Here is a 4,166-nt window from a genome sequence, read left to right on the forward strand (position 1 = left end):
TTCCACAGTTGGCTATTTACAGATATGGGTAGGGGCCCTCATTCCCGTTCCCTTGAAAATGGAATTGTTCCTTTGCACTATCGTTTCCTTTTCCTTTGTCGATGATTTCTTTTTTAACGGGAAAATATCGTAACTCTACTCAGAAAAAGAATCAGCACATATTTTTACCCCTAAATTATTTGAGGAACAAAAGGTCAGATTTCCTTAATTAGAGTTTCCATTGTAGCATTTTCTGTCGTTTCCCGGCAGGACGAGGAGGGCCAGCCCGCGGGGGCAGGGGTCCGGCCTCCCCCCCCACCCCGTCAGGTGTGGATGAACGGGCGTTAAGCTGGGCACACTCTCCACGGAACACAGGCTGCATGTGCGTGTGCGTGTGTGTGTGCGTGTATGGGTGTTTTAAAAGGTCTGATACCATTTTCTGGGAACGATGGGGGTGGTGGTGGGAAGCAAGTCATTGCCAGTAAGGCTGGGAAGGAGGATCCCTATCCTCCAGCACCCCGCCCCCCCAACTTCTTTGTAGACCACTGGTGCTCCCCCCCCACCCCCCAGCCCTTCTCAGCTTCATGTCATAGTCTCTGATGGGACTGATGGCCCCTGGTAGCCTCTCAGAGTGTGGTGTGGCTCTGAGTGTCTGCACAGAAGCCTGTGGCCCTGAGGAACTCACTGAACTGCCCCAAGCTGCTGAGATGTCTTCTTTAAAATGAAGAGGAGGGTGACCCTCGAGGATTGCTCGGGGGAGAGGAGAGACCCAGCCGCATGGCCAGTGCCGGGAGTCACACACACCCTAAGCTCCTTTGGATTTTCCAAGGAAATCCGTGCTGCCTGCCGAGGTGACCCGCTCGGGAGAGCCAGGCATGTCTGAGTCACGAGGCAGCTTTCCCGCTGGGTACTGAGTCATTTTTAACAAGCCCTCCTGACTGGCAAACTCTTGTCATCATCCAGTATTCATCTGAGTCGGCAGGGGCAGTAGTGCGGGGCCCTGAGGGGAGGTACTGTGGACCCATGTGCGTGCGTTCGAATCCTGACTCTGAATCTGCGGACCAGGGCGGCCGGGGTGTGCTCGGCAGAGAAATTGCTGGGGGAGTCAGCGCGTTTCAGCCAGAGTGCCTTCCAAGACCCTGAGCTTTGGGTCTCTTTAAGAGCAGACCATGACTGGGGAGCCTGGGTGGCAGCCAACTCCTGATTTTGGCTCAGGTTGTGACCTCACGGTTCGTGAGTTCCAACCCCGCGTTGGGCTCTGAGATCACCGCGAGGAACCTCTCCTTGAGATCCTCTGGCTCCTTCTTTCTAGCCCTCTCCCACTTGTGCTCTCGCTCTCAAAAATAAATAAATGTTAAAAAAAAAATTAAAAAAAAAAGACCATAATAAACGAAGCCACTTTCATAAAACTCAAACAACCAGCCCAAGACATTCAACTCTTATCAACCACTCTCCGACGTCAGAATCTCTTGTGGCGTTGGTTAGATTTTTCTCCTTGAGGCCTAATTTATTGACCTCTGCTGGACAGAACTCACGGACTCGGACACCCGGTCTGCTCTGAGCCCTGAGGCTTCAGGGACCAGCAAGGCTCCTCCCTTTCTCCACCTTCGTCCACCCTCCTCGGGGGTTTGGAGGCTAAACTCAAATCGGTCTGCAGCAGATTGAGAAAACCGGCCACATATTCTGCAAAGCCACCATTGTGGCTCCCTCTCCGTGCTGCGCATGGTTTCTCTGTTGCTTGGTCCTCAAGCTGCTTCCAGCTGGCAAGGGTGCTGTAGGGTGCAATGTTTTTGTTATCCTTAGTTGAAATTATTAAAAAAATTTTTTTTTGAGAGAGAGAGAGAGAGAGATAAAGAGAGTAGGGGAAGGACAGAGGGGGAGAGAAGAGAATCCCAAGCAGGCTCCGAGCTGTCAGCACAGAGCCCAAAGTGGGGCTTCGGCTCATGAACCCTGAGATCATGACCTGAGCCGAAATCAGATGCTTAACCGACTGAGCCGCCCAGGTGCCCCCGTTGATGTTATTTTTTGGAGTAGTTTTAACTTTACAGGCAAGTGAGCAGAACTCACTGAGTTCCCATATGCCTTTTGGCTTCCCCCAACTGTTCCCCCTTTACCAACATCTTGCGGGCGCTGTGCTGCATCTGTTACAGTTGATGAGCTGATATTGATACATGATTTTGGTTTTAGTTTTCTAAACTTTATTTATTTTGAGAGGGGGAGAGCGGGAGAGCGAGAGAGTCCGATGCTTAGCAGCCTGAGCCACCCAGGCGCCCCTTCATACGTGATTAGCCCAACTTCCCAGTGTGCATCGGGGTTCACTCTTTGTGTGAAGTTTCTGTGGGTTTTGTCGTGTCGTGTGTCCACCATGATGGTTCACTGCCCCAGAGTGCCGGCCGCTGCCCCAGCCTCCCACCCACCTTCTTTCCCCCTTACCGGTCATTCACTGGAGTCCTAGCAAAGGGTTTGAGTACCTTTATAAGCCGTCATCACATGTTGCCAGTTTGCTTCCCATGCAGGTTGGTTTGTTTCCTTCCTTCCTTCCTTCCTTCCTTCCTTCCTTCCTTTTTAGCATTTATTTATTTTTGAGAGACACAGAGGGACAGAGTGCGAGCCGGGGAGGGGCAGAGAGAGAGGGAGACACAGAATCCGAAGCAGGCTCCGGGCTCTGAGTTGTCAGCACAGAGCCCGATGCGGGGCTCGAACTCACAAACTGTGGGATCATGACCTGAGCCGAAGTCAGATGCTTAAGTGACTGAGCCACCCAGGCGCCCCGTGCAGGTTTCTTTTGTAGCGCCACCTCGAATGCAGAACTCGGTTCATTTCCTGTACCTCTTAGTATTGAATTTTATTATTTTAATTATTGTTCCGAGCTTGAGATTAAACTTTTTATTTTGGGGGCACCTGGGGGGCTCAGTCAGTTGAACGTCCGACTTCAGCTCAGGTCATGATCTTGCAGTTCGTGAGTTTGAGTGTCTGTCACGTGGGGCTCACTGTTGTGAGCCTGTCAGCACAGAGCCGGCTTCGGATCCTCCGTTCCCCTCTCTCTGCCCCTCCCCCGCTTGTGCTCGCCCCCCCAAATAAGTAAATATTAAAAAATGTTCATTTTGGAATCACTTTTTATCATGAAAGCAATGAATGCTTATTTAAAAAATCCCAACAATGTCTGGATTTATTCGTTGAACGCCTGTTTCTGGGAGTTCCCAGACCTCTTCTAGCCGTGGGACTCCAGGGCTTGTTGCCTCCAAGGACCTCACGTTTGGGAGGAGAGGACAGATAACGCCATGCAAGCCCCGGAGAAGCTAAGGAAGCCAGTGATAGATGCCCCGAGGCATGCGGGGAGGAGATGGAATTTGCAACCTGAATGGGAAGCTCCCTAGGAGATTGAGACACCCAGCGGGGTGGGGGGGAGGGGAGGGGGGCAGTCTGGGACCAGCTGAGTGAAAGCCCCCAGGTGACTCTGAGCAACTCCAGGACCGAGGATGTCTGGGTGGACGGGAGTGGGTGGTGACTTTGCTTATGCATTGGATGGCTGGGAAGTCCTCTCCAGTACAGCTCACTGGCTCCTGAAGCTGCCCGGAGCTGGGAGCTGGGGGGGATTCCATGGGACATCGGGGAAGGGCGCTGCAGGCAGGGGAATGGCTTCTGCAAAGTTCTGAGGTGGGGGGGTGTCTTTCAGCTCCACCCCCCCCCCCCAGTAGGCCCCTACAGCCCCGCCAAAGTCACCGCAAGGAATCGTTTGGGGACCGCCCACAAGTAGGGATGAAGAAGGAAGAATCCCACAGAGCTCTCTCCCGCTCTCTCCAGTATTAGCGGCCCCCTTCCCCACTCCCCGAGCTCTCCCTGTCCACACTGCTGGCCCCTTCTGGCTTTGGGGCCGTCGGGTTCAGGCCACTCGTGGGCAAGGGAAATGGTACACTTGGCACCTGTTCGGTGGGCCGCTGAACGTGGACGTTTCTCTCCGGCCGCCCACCCGCTGCCATCTGGTTTCCTGAGCCCTCCCGCTGCCCGGAATCCTGTCTGGGTTCTGTGGTCGCACTTACTGGGAGTGAGAGCACTGGGGCTGGACGGTGTCGGTTTTTGTCTCCGTTTTAGCGATGAGGGCACCCCAGAGCGGTCAGAGGGGGCCTGCTGGACACTGAGCCCGGGATGGACTCCGTGACTTTGTAGGCCAGTCTCCCCCCCACCCC

This window comes from Prionailurus bengalensis, chromosome C2 (assembly GCF_016509475.1).
Source record: "Prionailurus bengalensis isolate Pbe53 chromosome C2, Fcat_Pben_1.1_paternal_pri, whole genome shotgun sequence".
Lineage (NCBI taxonomy): Eukaryota > Metazoa > Chordata > Mammalia > Carnivora > Felidae > Prionailurus > Prionailurus bengalensis.